The following is a 14,984-nucleotide window of genomic DNA, read 5'->3' as shown; positions in this document are numbered from 1 at the left end:
AATTTTATTTCCTATCACTGCACTACATTCACTTACTACCCTCTCATGCGTGTAATGTTATTTCCTATCCCTGCACTACAATCACTTCCATGTGTGTAGTGTTATTTCCTGTCCCTGCTCTACAATCACATTGCTCATTCATGTGTGTAATGTGGTTTCCTTTCCTTGCAGCTGTTCCCTGTGTGTACTGTTGCACTACGATCACACCCTGCTGCTCCATGTGTGCAGCATTCTTTCCTGTTGCTGCACTGGACACCTCGTCCCCTCCTAGTCAGGACAGACTCTATCATGCAGGCTTACACGCTGTTCAGAATATTAATGTGAACAATACGCCTGCACTGCAGCAGAATGGAGCTACTGCTTCTACACGCTCATGCAGGGTGCTACTGAACCCACAATAACTTCCTACAGAGAAGCGGACAGGATTGCAGCACCACTCTAAACACACACTTTTGGTAACAGGAGACGATGAGAATAAGTATATTGGAATCTGCCACATCCCTGCAGATGTGGCCACTCTGGGATGTACAGATATGGGCAGGATCCTGAAAGAGGGTCAGCTGAGAAGGATCTGGCTCAGGCTGTAATTCCTGCATCAAAGTGAGAGTAGACTAACAACCAACTGCAGGAACATTTTAGTTTTGGGTAGTGTGGGGAGGGATTAAGTATATCCTGGGTGGTTTTACTGCTACTGCCTACATGGGAGTGTTTCTCTCATTCCTTCTCCTGCTGTGAGTAAATTTCTTCTACAAATAAAAAATAACTTTTTTTGTAGAATGTCCTGTCTCTGTGACAATCAGGGTTCATTTTAAAGCCACCAAGGTCCACAGATCTGCGCTCATCATCCACTTAAAACTTTGCACATAGGTAAGTGCTGAAGGGGTTTGGCTCAGTTATTAGTATTACCCTTTGATTAAGGTGCTGAACTATGTAGAGCTGTAATATAAATTTCGGGGATGCCAATGTCAAGCCTGAATGCATCACAAGTGCAAGCTAGGACACAGGAGGAGAAAGGGACCCCACTCATTCCAGTTTACAATGTAGGTGGTAGGAGGAGGTGGTATACCACAGGCATAGGTGGTAAGATGGTGTAGAAGATTTGTAGACAAGTTTGAAGAGGTGAGTTTTGAAGGCTTGCTTAAACGTATTAAAGATAGAAGCAAGCCTAATGGGACAAGAGAGGGAATTCTAGAGAGTAGAGGCAGCCCTGGAAAAGTCTTGGAACATTGCAGGGAAAAGGTTATGAATGACGAAGTCATTAGTAGGTGACTGGGGAGCAGGGCTGTGGAGTCAGTACCAAAATCTTCCAACTCCTCAGTTTATGAAACCACCGACTCCAACTCCGACTCGAGGTACCCAAGACGGCTCTGACTCCGACTCCTCGACTCCGACTCCTTAGTCTAATACTTACCAGGGCTGTGGATTTTGTACAAAATCATCCGACTCCGACTCCTCAGTTTATAAAACCACCGACTCCAACTCCAACTCAGGGTACCCAAAATTGCTCCGACTCCTCGACTCCGACTCCACAAGCCTGCTGGAGAGTGGGGAGGGTGCTTATTTATGTATAAGGTTGCAAATGTAGGTAGAACGGAAGCAGTAGGGTGATTTAAAGACAAAGTACAGTAGCTTGAAATTGACTCTGAAATGGAAGTCAGTGTAGTGGTGAGAAGGTTAGATAGTTGCAGCACAAACCAGATGGAGCAGGGCTTTTTGGCGCCTGCCTTGAGGCGCATAGTGCCAAAGCTTGGCGAGGCTATAGCAGTAATGCTACATTCTGCCCCCTGTGCACGGGTAATTTGGGGATCCACCAATTAAATTACTTCTCCCTCCGAGTTACTATGACTTGGCGGGGGAATAGTATTTGCCCCATGTGTGTGGCAGCAGGGTGAGCCGTCATTCAGCTCTGGGCGCCAAAAAGGCATGTACACCACACAGAGCACCTTAGGGTGCTGCAGGTAAAGAGTAGTTCTGGGGAGGGGGTTTTGTGAAATCTAGGCCCCCAGATGTCTGCCCTCCCACTCTCAGGTAAGGAGGGCAGAGGGATTCCTTTTTGACCCCTTCCCTGTTTATAATCAATGATTAAGATAAATGATCATTTGGAATAAAAATACAGTAAAATGTTTTATCAAAAATTATAAATAGAAAATCCTTTTTTCTTTGATATTGCATCTCTATTCTTCTATTCTCATCTTTATCCTATTTTCCGCCATAGGGTTCCACTGTTGCGATGCTTTGCCGGTCACTTTCATTTTATCTCCAAAATTACAAGGAATTTAACAACAGTGAGCAAGCTTTAGGGTTAATTTAGTACCTGATGAAGCACAGAAATTAATGTATTTTAATAATTTGGACACAACGTTTTTGGCATTACCAAGCGATTCATAAAAAGCTTGGCTTACAAACTAGGTTAAAAGTATACAGCAGGCTTTTACTGATAACGCAAAGTAAAGCTGTTGGAAGAACCAGTGGATCTGCTGTCTTAAAGAGACATTTATTTTGCTCGGACCTTCCCTTTAGAATCAGTCCTTATGTCCCAATCTCCACCACAGACAAGTTGATTCTGCCCAGCACCACAGTTATACCCAGGCCTTAATGGGCAAGATATAGCACCTGATATAGCAAAGATAGTGGTACCACCAGGAATCGCTCCAAAGGGAGATAGGCACGATTGAATGGTTAAACAGTCAAGGGGTAAGCACAGGAAATACTGAGAGAGCAATGTAAGTGTCGAGCACTAGACCAAGCACTGGTCACACACATGTAATAATCTGAAAGGCAAAAATACAATAACGTAACTTCTCCTGTGGCTCAGAAGGTAAAGGTGCTGGTTATGTTAACACAAAGTCGCCAGTTTGATTACCACAGTAGGAGGGAGTTGAAGTTAGATAGGGTGTTGAATGTCACAAGTTCCCTTACCGTGCTACCAGGGAGTACAAATTAGTTAGGGTCTCAAGAAAAATATGCATCTAACAAAATACAATCACTTATTCAGATGAACCACATGCATCAACTGACAGACAAGTAAAGGATTGCTGAAATACCGTAGTCAAACAAGCCAAGGGTCATACACGATAATCTGATATCTGTCAAGCAAAGGATATAACAGTATTGTGGTCAAACAAGCCAGGAGTCATACACAAACAGTAGCAATCAAGGTACAGGGATAAGGCAAGCACACAGGCAGAGGTAATAACAAATGACAGGAGAAATCAGCACCCAGCAGCTAACTCAAGCAAACTAACTCTATCACGGGCAACTCTCAGTCCTTAAAGAGGAACTTCAGCCTAAACAAACATACTGTCATTAAGTTACATTAGTTATGTTAATTAAAATAGATACTTACCCTGTTTTAAAAGAACAGGCAAATGTTTGATTTCATGAGGGCAGCCATCTTTTTGGTTGAAATGAGGTGACAGGGAGCATGAGACACAGTTCCAACTGTCTTGTGTGCTGATCAGCCCTCCCAGTTGCTAGGCAACGTGAACAACAAAATAGGAAATCCCATCATGCTCTGCACAGCATCAGGGGAAAAAAGCCCGGGCTTTTTTTCTTTGATGGGTGGAGCTTAGGTAAAAATGCAGCTAAAAATGATGCTTTGGTAAGAAAAACAAAGTTCTGATGCTGTGAAACTGTTAAAGAAACACCAAGCCTTTTCAGTTCTGCTGAGTAGATTTTTAGTCCGGAGGTTCACTTTAAAGAGACTCTGAAGCAAGATTAAAACTTGCTTTTTACCTTATATTTAACAGGGGCATGTTTGCCCCTGCTAAAACGCCGCTATCCCGCGGCAGAACGAGGGGTCTTTACCCCCAAATCCCCCCCCTGCAAAATCCACTACCAACTTGGTCGTAGATTTTGCTGCTCATGGAGGCAAAGCTTTTGGCTGTAGCTCTGCCTCCATGCGCGTCTATCAGCGGCGGATCTCCGCCTCTCCCCGCCCCTCTCAGTGAAGGAAGACTGAGATGGGCGGGGAGAGGCGGCGATCAGCGCTGATAGATGCGCTGAGAGGCAGGGCTGCGGCCATTAGCCCTGCCTCAACAGGAAGCGCTCCCCGGAGCGGATTTGGGGGGTAAAGACCCCCCCGTTCTGCCATGGGATAGCGGCGTTTTAGCAGGGGCAAACATGTCCCTGTTGAATATAAGGTGAAAAGCGAGTTTTAATCTCGCTTCAGATTCTCTTTGAAGGGTCACTTAAGGCTCGCTAAAAAATGAGTTTTACTCACCTGTGGCTTCCACCAGCCCTCTGCAGCTGTTCCGGTGCCCACGCAGTTTCGACCAGATGCTCCTGTCCCCGCCGTTTTCGGCGACAGGCGCTGACAGGCCTGGGAACGTGAGTGATTCTTCACGTTCCTGGCCGCAATAGCGCCCTCTATACTGCTATTTTACGGCCAGGAACGTGAAGAATCACTCCCAGGCCTGTCAGCGCCTGTCGACGGAAACGGAACTAGCTGCCGGCGGGGACAGGAGGATCTGAGCGAAACTGCGTGGGCACTGGACAGATGCAGGGGGCTGGTGGAAGCCCCAGGTCAGTAAAACTCATTTTTTTAGCTAGCCTTAAAGAAAACCTGTAACAAAAAAAAACCTCCCCTGGGGGATACTCACCTCAGGTGGGGGAAGCCTCCGGATCCTATTGAGGCTTCCCCGTCCTCCTCGGAGCGCATCGCATGTTCGTTGGGAACCCGGTGCTAAATCATTCGTAGACGACCTGATTTTGGGTCAGGGTTTCGTGCGTAGCAGAGCAGCTACCTCGCTGCAATCTATTGAAAGTCATCCCTTGAGCCAAGCGCAGTTGCGAGGAGCCCAGGTCGGCCTGGGATAGCCGGGACCCGGCGCATAGAGCCGCTCGCCTCGGGACTGGAGCGCGGACGGAAGCGGGCCGCCTCTCTCCCGGAGCGCATCGCCTCCTTGGTCCCACTGCGGCGGCGATAAAGCTCCCCGAACAGCGGGGATGTAAATATTTACCTTCCTGGCTCCAGCGCAGTATCGGCTCTCCGCTCGGAGATAGGCGGAAATAGCCAATCGCTGTCGGGCCGCTCTACTGCGCGGCTATTTTTGCCTATCTTCGTGCGGAGAGCCGCAACAGCGCCCCCACTGGAGCCAGGAAAGGTAAATAAATCAGTGCTTATCAGCGCTTATCAGGCTTGTCGTGGGAGGATTGATGGACACTTCGGGGGAGCCAGCGCTGGATTGTCTGCAGCTACAGGGGTGGAGGAAACCTCATTGGGACCCTGAGGCTTCCCCCTCCCGAGGTGAAGACCCCCCAGGGCAACTTTTTTTTGTTACAGGTTCTCTTTAAGTGTCCCTTTAAGTTAGATACTCACCTTGTGACGCAGGAAGATGGATCCAGTGATGTCTCACTGACGACAAATGCTCCCCAATCCATCTTCTGACTGGCAGATATGCGTGACGTCACACAACGGGCACAAATGAGACTTCAAGCGATAACGGTAGTTTGTGCGGGAATTGTCAGGGATTTTAAAGATCCGATACACCGCGATGGTCGTTATCACCACGAGACGCTAAATGAGGTTCATGTGATTCTGGGCGTGTACCGACGTCGCGAGATCAGAGAAACAACCGCTCGTCGCTCAAAAAATCGCCGGTCGTCAGGAACATTGTTGGAGAAATTGCAAGGAGGGTATGGGCCTTATGGAAAAGCATTTTATTCTTGAGCCGTCCAATGATGATGACCCATCTGCAGAGTGTCCAATACAAACGACTTCCCTCAAAAGTGATTTGCTTTAGCCACGGAGCACAAATACTACCTGATTTCAGCGGTGGCGCCGGAGAGTGTAAGCCGAGCAGGTACTACGTTCCCATCACCTAGCAACAGCAGAGGATGCACGAGCATGAACCCCTTCAGGGTCCAACCACATTCCAGAAGGAGCTCAGCCGTCCCCACTGACTTCAGGAAGTGCCTGACTCACTGCTGGAAGGAGGTGAGATCCTGACAGCTGTGCTTCTGTTGTCTAAAATAAACCTCCCTACAACCAGGATGTTTGTTAATATATGAATTAAAATAAAAAACAATGGCGTATCCCCTTTCCTCGGCACATAACAGCCCTGCCCCCTAAGGAAGCCCCATGAGCATGAATGAGGGTCCCTGCAACTTATATTCCAGCTTACTATAGCACTCAGCAGTGGGGAGTGGAACACTGGAAAGGAAGGTCTCCACCTCCTATCAGATCAGCGTGACCATTACTGGTGGGCAGAGGAGCTCTTTTAGCAACTATCTGGTACCTGTTAATAGGAGCAAGAGCTTATGGTACTATCCAATCACCGCAAATTGAACACATTGGTTGAGCACCCTTACTTCAGACATTAATGTTGAAAATTGCTCGCGGCCGCGACCCCTCCATGTACAAGCAGGGCTGCACTGCAAAGTCGCACAGACAACCTGCACAGTATCCGCTCATGCAGAGTTTTTTAACAGTGCGTGAGCGGCTCCAAGTTACTGCGTAGATGCCAACCCAACGTCAATCTATTGACAAAGCTCCTTCCAAAAAGTGAGCTGAACCTTCACAGAAATGATGTTGTTAAATAATTCAAAAAACCTTAAAATGTATTTAAAACGTATTTGAACCAACATGGGGCTAATTTAATGTTATTTGGCTGAGTACATGAGTAGGTAATGTAGGCACTACAAGGGTATAGTGCGCCACACAAGTAGCGTAATGCTTGATACACTTGTGACAATCGTATTGCCTAGGTAGCGTTGGCTGCGCTAATTGTGCAATGTGCATTATGTATACAGTGTAAGTAACGATAACATTTCTGTGCACTCCTTCTACATACCAATACAGCCCTTGATGAGATAAACATAGTACAAGGCTAGTTAGACCTCCTGTGTTCACTTTTTATTTTTTTACCATTGAAAATACGCTTACTGCGCAGGCATGTCCAAGCGCATGCATGAAGAGGAGCGCGACCATGATAACCTATCCAACAAGCTCTTGTCGGATATGTTCTGAGGAGGTGTGCCTGAAAATGGGTGGGGTCAAGGAGGACTCAGGAAGCCTCTGGACTGTCCAGAGGATTCCCTCTACCTAGGTAAGTATGTAAGGGCCCTTTATCACTGAGAGTGATTAGCAAATCACAATTGCAAATTGCTAGCAATTTTTAAATTGCTAGGGTTGCTACTTTAACATAGGAATCATGAAAAGTATTTTCCACTATAGCAATTCGATTTGTAAATCGCAATCCCTTTCTGGAGTGATTTTGCAATGCAAATGCAATGCGAATGCAAAATCGCAATCGCTTGCGCTTGTGATTTGCTTTTGCGATTGTTTGTGGAAAATAGTCCTAACTTTTTGTATTACGGCTGCCTCGGGTACACTTTAAAGGGGAACTTCAGCCTAAACAAACACACTGTCATTAAGTTACATTAGTTATGTTAATTAAAATAGATAGGTAATATAATCCCTTAAGGGGCCCATACACTGGTCGATTTCAGCCATCGATCGAGTCTGTAGAGTCCATTAATTGATCGGAAATCGATTCTATCGAATTAGCTGATCAATCGATTTGCAGCCGATTTTGATCGATTTGACCTCTCTGACTGCATGGAAAATCTAGGTCGATCTGCTGCTGGCATTGGATCTAATGGTCCAATAATGCACTTAGATCGATTTTCAAAAGATTTCCAACAGATTTCATTCTGAAATCTATTGGAAATCTGTTCCTAGTGTGTGGCACACATCAGATAGATTCCTGTCAGATTCGACCTGACAGGCATCTGACAGAAATCTATCTGATGGTTGAATCTGCTGCAAATGTTTAAGTGTATGGCCACCTTTACCCACCCTGTTTTAAAAGAACAGGCAAATGTTTGTGATTTCATGGGGGCAGCCATCTTTTTGGTTGAAAGGAGGTGACAGGGAGCATGAGACACAGGGCCAGATTTATCAAAGCATTATCGACAGTTTGTTGTTCTTAAAGAGAACCCGAGGCGGGGTTCTTACATTGCAATCCTTATACAGAGGCGGGGTCTGCCTATAGAGCCCAGCCTCTGTTGCTAGTTCGTTTCCTTCAAAGTCCCCCCTGCGCGCTGTCAGACCCCATAAAACACAGCCGCGCTGGCGACACGCAGCGTGTCACAGCCGGCTGTGTTTATCTCACTAATGCCAGTCTCGCCGCTCCCCCGCCTCCTGAATCGCTCCGGTCCTCGCCCACGTCCCTTCCCTCCCCACTGATTGGAGGGAAGGGACGCGGGCGGCGACCGGAGCGATTCAGGAGGCGGGGGAGCAGCCGAGACTGACATTCGTGAAGTAAACACAGCCGCATAGCGCGGCTGTGTTTTGTGGGGTCTGACAACACGCAGGGGGGGGGCTTTGGAGGAAACTAACTAGCAACAGAGGCTGGGCTCTATAGACAGACCCAGCCTCTGTATAAGGATTGCGATGTAAGAACCCCGTCTCGGGTTCTATTTAAACTGTTCTAACCAGCAGGGAGAACAGTTTTGCTTGATAATAAGAACCTTCTAAATCCTAGTTAATAGTGTCAGTTTAGCATGGATTTCTAGAGCAGCACTACAGTTAAGAAAAGTGTGAATCCATCCCTAAACAGCTGCAGAATAAGAAGTGCTTGATAGCAGTTCTACAGATGCACTGCAGCAGTGCAGACTAGGCATGATTTGTGAAGGGTTCCTCCTCAAAGCCTGCTGGTATCAATACAGCACATGTATTGGTTACCTCAGTAACAGCAATTTCCCTCACACACTGTTTTGTCTGAGAGACCTTCCTATCTACTTCTATTTTACAACAGTTTTAGAAGGAATCTGTACTATATAGTGATTTGTTAAAATATCTAAGGCAGTTCTGCACGGATTTCTAAAACCCTACCAATATTTTGTCTCAGACACTCCTGATAAATGTCCCCCACAGTTCCAACTGTCCTGTGTCCTGATCACCCCTCCCAGCTGCGTGCTCTAGGCTTCAAATCTCAAAACAGCAGAACGAGAACAACAACATCAGAAATCCCATCATGCTTTGCACAGCATCAGGGGAAAAATGCCCTGGCAGTTTTCTTCTGAGCAGCTAAAAATGAAGCTTGGGTAAGAAAAACAAAGTTCTGATGCTGTGAAACTGTTAAAGAAACACCAAGCCTTTTCAGTGCTGCTGTAAATTTTTAGTCTAGAGGTTCTCTTTAAGTATTCAAACGTCTGCACTTTTAAGTTGTAGTCTCACTAATGCCATGTAAAAACATGTATTTCAGAGTTAAAGAGTAAGTTAAAATAAAAACAATTTTGATAATGACTACAAACATCTGACTTCAGGTACACTCAGTGCGCATTTCCCTCTATGTTACAGATCACTATTTTTACACTCCCCCGATAGTTTAATCGGCTTCCCCCTAAATTGACCCTAGAATACACAATACATACATTGACATATGACTATGGTAGGGATTAGATTGTGAGCCTCTCTTATGCTGGGCATAAATGGTGCAATAGTTTTTATCAATCGAGCCGCTGATGGTTTTATTGATAAGATCCAACCTGTCCCATACCCCGCCGGATCGATTCTGTGCTCGATACCGGCGGGGAGAACAATGGAAATAACGAAGCGCTGATTAAAAGCGCCGGCGGGGCCGAGCGGGAATCGATCCGCGTGCCAGCGAGGACGTGCCGGCATCGAGCCAGCGGCTCGATGCCGGCGCAGAATTGCACAGTGTATGCCCAGCATAAGGGACAGCTAAGTGACAAGACAATATACTCTGTACAGTGCTGCGGAAGATGGCCGCACTATATAAATACTAAATAATCTATTTACCACATTCGGAAGTCTGATAGAAGGCACTACTAGGTGCCGCCAAAATATATGTATAGAATTGTCTGCACACAGGGGTTGTGCAGGCCAGCACAAGACAAAACTGTACTTTCCCAGCAAACAGGCCTCAGAGGCGCCCACAGACACAGTGTGAGGAAGCTCAGGCCTGTAAGGCTGTTTATTGTGGAATAATATGATTATTACAAACAAACTGAGCATGTGAAATTTTTCAAAGCACAACTACTGTGATAAGGAAGTACGGTTTCCACATTGCTATCATTACAAGGGGCCTAGATTAAGGTTTATCGCTTAAACATTGAGGAAAGAGTGCTCATCAATCATACTCCAAGACACATAAAATAAAGCACTGTTTTGCCTCTAAGAACAGCATGCAAGGGAGAGGGGGACACCCCTTGCTGTGCCTTATCAGTGACTATTACCTGCAGTCTTTCTTGTCCTCTCAGCTCCCAGGCTTGGCCTCCATTTTCCATTTCCTGCAGGGTGCCTGTGTGCCAGGACATAGGGCAGAAATAAATTATTTATACACACTTAACCACTCCAAGTACAGAAATACTCAAAGCTTCACTTTTAAACTGCTCGTTCCCAACAGACTAAAAATATACAGAACAATTCCATGGATAAAGTCATTGACCCCCCTCCCTCCTCCTCCTTCCCGTGACGGGGTGTTCCCAAACTTCTGAACCCTGGGAAAGCGTCTGTTCATGTTAGCTCCAGAAATGAATAGAGATCCTTGTTCCGGGGATTGGAGGGATTTGGGTGATACTGGGAGACAGTGCGACATGGCACAGGAGAAATCAGAGCTGCAATATATATTTACATGACATGGCTAATCCTCATATACCATGTGAAACTAAAGGGGAATTCTGCAGAAAGAGGAATTGTCCTTAAAGGACCTGTGTCGCAAAAATCTTAAAATACATGAAAACATATACAAATAAGAAGCACAGCTCTTCCAGAGTAAAATAAGCCATAAAATACTTTTCTCCTATGTTGCTGTCACTTACAGTAGGTAGTAGAAAACTGACATTACCAACAGATTTTGGACTAGCCCATCTTCTCATAGGGGGTTCATAGGGTTTTCTTTATTTTTAAAAGCACTTAATGAATGGCAGTGGCTCCGTCCGTAATTGTACGGTGAGCAGGGAGGCTGGCCAGCATCTTTGTACAAATATTTTTCAGGTACTGTCTTTATAAAGAATAAAGGCCATGCTGAGAATCCCCCATGAAGAGATGGACTAGCCCAAAACCTGTTGGTAATGTCAGATTTCTACTACCTACTGTAAGTGACAGCAACATAGGAGAAAGGGGATTTATGGTTTATTTTACTCTGGAAGAAATGTACTTCTTATTTGTACTGTATGTGTTTTACATTTTAAGATTTTCGCGACAGTTCCTCTTTAACATACAAAGGCATCCTCCTGAGCACAATACAAATAAATCACTAAAGTGGACATAGGTAAATTGTGACTACAGCAAAGTCCCCAGTATCTGGCACTGGTGGGGGTCGCCTGATGCCAGATACGTGTGCTTACCAGAAGCTTGATCAGGTCTAAAAAGCTCCCCCCCCCTCCAGGATAAAATACTCACCGAGCCTCCAGTGACATCAAGCCTCCCTGTGGCTCCTAGCAGCTTTCTGGTGTCCTCCATGTACGGCTCCCAGCATGTCACGTGACCCGCGTTGGGTCACATGACAAGTCGGGAGCCGTGCACAGACGCCAGAAAGTCACTGGGAGCTACAGGAAGGCTGGTAGACAGTGCGGCAGAAGGAGGTAGGCCGGCGAATGCTCTGGACTATCCAGAGGATTCCCTTTACTCAGGTAAATACCTATTTTGGGGCATTTTTTCCCCTACAAGTTTCCTTTGACTAAATCACTGACAAACTTGTCACACTTCTGGTTCCAATAAAACCACAGCATGCACTGAATGATTCTGCAGTGTTAGGCCTTGTTCACACTATGGCCCATATGCAATTCACTATTTCACCTGAGTTTTCTCCAAGGTGATAATTTTAAACGTATCAATAAAAGGCTTTTTAAGCCACCAGAAAGCAAGAAAATACTCAAAATAATTTGATAGTACCTTTTCACCTCCGTTTTGGTACTTTATTAGTTGAAAGGTGTTGGAAAGGTATTTTAAATCGAAGATGAAAAATTATCTCCTAGGAGAAAACTCAGGTGAAAAAGTGAATTGCATATGGCCCACTGTGCTTGATTCACTAAACCGTGATAACTCAAATATCACACCTTATCAAAAGATATCACACCTTATCAAAGTTAACACGCCTTATCAGAGTAGCATAGCGAGCACTGCAAACGTATGCCTGCTAATTGGCAATGGCACTCGTCCTGCCCTGAGCCCCTGCGGGTTTGTAGTGCTCGCTATGTTACTCTGATAAGGTGTGTTAACCTTGATAAGGTGTGATATCTTTGATAAGGTGTGATATTTGAGTTATCATGGTTTAGTGAATCAAGCCCAATATGTGTTGCTGTGGGCATTTCAGTATAGTATGTGATAAGCAAGGACTTCAGAAATGCGTAGGTTGCACTGTATGACATTCTCACTGCATGATAATGTACTGATGCATGCAGAGCCAGGACCTGGTCCTCCAGCACCCAAGGCTGAGACACCAAAGTGCGCCGCTCCATCCCTCCCACCCCACACTGGTTGCTATTAGACTAAGAGGTGCCCCATAACACCTTAATCTCTAGTTATTTTGTTTGCAGTCACTGCCATGTATCCGCTTTTCTTATTTCTCTCTGCTTCAAACACAATAGGGGAATGATAACTGAGCGAGTTGTGCGCCCTCTCCTACACTGCGCCCTGAGGCTGGAGCCTCTCTCGCCTCTGCCTCTGCCCTGGATGCATGCATTTTTGTCAAACGCAGCGTTATTCCATTCAAATGGGATCAGTAACTTAATTGACAGAAATGGATGTAAATGTGCCCATTAATGATTAATTTCCAGAAGGATCGATGTCTGTTCAATTCAGGGCTGTGGAGTCGGAGTCGTGGAGTCGGAGTCGTGGAGTCGGGCAATTTTGGGTGCCTGGAGTCGGAGTCGGGAAAAAATGCACCGACTCCGACTCCTAATGAATTTGTAACTGTAATTAAAATAGAAAATATGATAAAATGTTATATTTCTCAGATAATAGTCATTAAAAATAATGTATATATACAGTAATAGCTGTGCTTAGTCTACAAAAATGAAACACACCAATCAAAATTAGTTACTTGTGCTGCTTCAATAAAGCAGTCCCCGTATTTTTAAGGTCAGATCAGATGTACATATCTGATTGTGACTGTATATATGATGTGTACACAGGAATCTCTTATATATACTAAATAACATCTATGCTGTAAGAATAAAGCCTGACGTGTAGCTGTGTCACTAACAGGGCTGTGGAGTCGGAGTCGTGGAGTCGGAGTCGTGGAGTCGGGCAATTTTGGGTGCCTGGAGTCGGAGTCGGAGTCGGGAAAAATGCACCGACTCCGACTCCTAATGAATTTGTAACTGTAATTAAAATAGAAAATATGATAAAATTTTCTATTTCTCAGATAATAGTCATTTAAAATAATGTATATATACAGTATATATACAGTAATAGCTGTGCTTAGTCCACAGAAATGAAATAAATCAATCAAAATTAGTTACTTGTGCTGCTTCAATAAAGCAGTCCCCGTATTTTTAAGGTCAGATATACATATCTGATTGTGACTGTATATATGATGTGTACACAGGAATCTCTTATATATACTAAATAACATCTATGCTGTAAGAATAAAGCCTGATGTGTAGCTGTGTCACTAATAGAGATGGTCAACGAGATGGAAATAATTCTGCATTAATGCTGATTTATGCAAATGTATGCACTCCCTTTGCTGATGAAATCAAATCATTTGATATGTTGTTAAAATTTGGTTTGGTGACTACAAATTAAAGGGTAACTGAGACGGATGAAAAGTAAAGTTTTATACATAACTGGGGCTTATTCTAGCCCCCTTCAGGCTAATCAGTCCCTCGCTGTCCTCCACCACCCGGATCTTCTGCTATGAGTCCTGGTAATTCAGCCAGTCAGCGCTGTCCGGCCGCATGCCGCTCCCACAGCCAGGAACATTCTGCACCTGCGCAATAGTGCTGCACAGGTGTAGTATGCTCCTGGCGGCGGAGTGTGTGCATGCGCACCACGCCCGACTGGCTCAAGTACCTTGACTCATAGCAGAAGATCCAGATGGTGGAGGAGGACAACGAGGGACTGATTATCCTGAAGGTGGCTGGAGGAAGCCCCAAGTATGTATAAAACTTTAATTCCATCTGTCTCAGGTTTACTTTGTTACACAGTAGTACTATACTCTACATATGCACTCCCCACAGAGCTGCAGGGAATCCACTGAGAATGCTGTGCACATTGAATACAGAGGTGTTGTCTGTTTACAATCTCCTCATTCCCCTGCAGAGTACCTGCACATCATTCTTACATGCACCCACAGTCACATTGCCTAGGGCCTGATAGATGTTCTTTGTTCCGGTTTGTACCTTTTACAAGTACTCTTACCAAGGACTAGTTTTAGTCTAAAGGGAATAAATATAGTAGTCTACATATCCTTCTCACTTCAGTTGTCTTGTAAAATTCCTAAGCGTTGGCATTTAAGAGACGATTTTCATGTTACATACTTTTAATCAACAAAATTGTAATATGCAAATTAGAGGAGTCGGAGTCGAGGAGTCGGAGTAATCCTAAACTGAGGAGTCGGAGTCGGTGGATTTTTGGACCGACCCCACAGCCCTGGTGAGACGGTCAATGAGATGGAAATAATTCTGCATTGATGATGATTTATGCAAATGTTTGCACTCCATTTGCTGATGAAATAAAATAATTTGATATGTTGTTAAAATTTGGTTTGGTGACTACAAATTAAAAGGTACCTGAGACGGATGAAAAGTAAAGTTTTATACATACCTGGGGCTTCCTCCAGCCCCCTTCAGGCTAATCAGTCCCTCGCTGTCCTCCACCACCCGGATTTTCTGCTATGAGTCCTGGTAATTCAGCCAGTCAGCGCTGTCCGGCCGCATGCCGCTCCCACAGCCAGGAACATTCTGTATCTGTGCAATAGTGCTGCACAGGTGTAGTATGCTCCTGGCGGCGGAGTGTGTGCATGCGCACTACGCCCGACTGGCTCAAGTACCTGGACTCATAGCAG

At 45.2% G+C, this 14,984-nt stretch overlaps 1 protein-coding gene across 5 annotated transcripts in view; it reads right to left on the bottom strand.

The window, feature by feature from the left end:
- Nucleotides 1–14,984, bottom strand: part of ATP2B2 (ATPase plasma membrane Ca2+ transporting 2) — a 386,993-nt gene that overhangs the window by 369,732 nt on the left and 2,277 nt on the right. For all 5 annotated transcript variants that reach the window (XM_068252864.1, XM_068252865.1, XM_068252867.1 and 2 more), the window contains exon 3: nucleotides 10,207–10,271. The gene's annotated coding sequence lies outside the window, so the exon portion shown is untranslated. The remainder of the gene's footprint in view (nucleotides 1–10,206; nucleotides 10,272–14,984) is intronic.

This window comes from Hyperolius riggenbachi, chromosome 9 (assembly GCF_040937935.1).
Source record: "Hyperolius riggenbachi isolate aHypRig1 chromosome 9, aHypRig1.pri, whole genome shotgun sequence".
Taxonomy (NCBI): domain Eukaryota; kingdom Metazoa; phylum Chordata; class Amphibia; order Anura; family Hyperoliidae; genus Hyperolius; species Hyperolius riggenbachi.
This window is presented reverse-complemented; position numbering and strand designations above follow the sequence as displayed.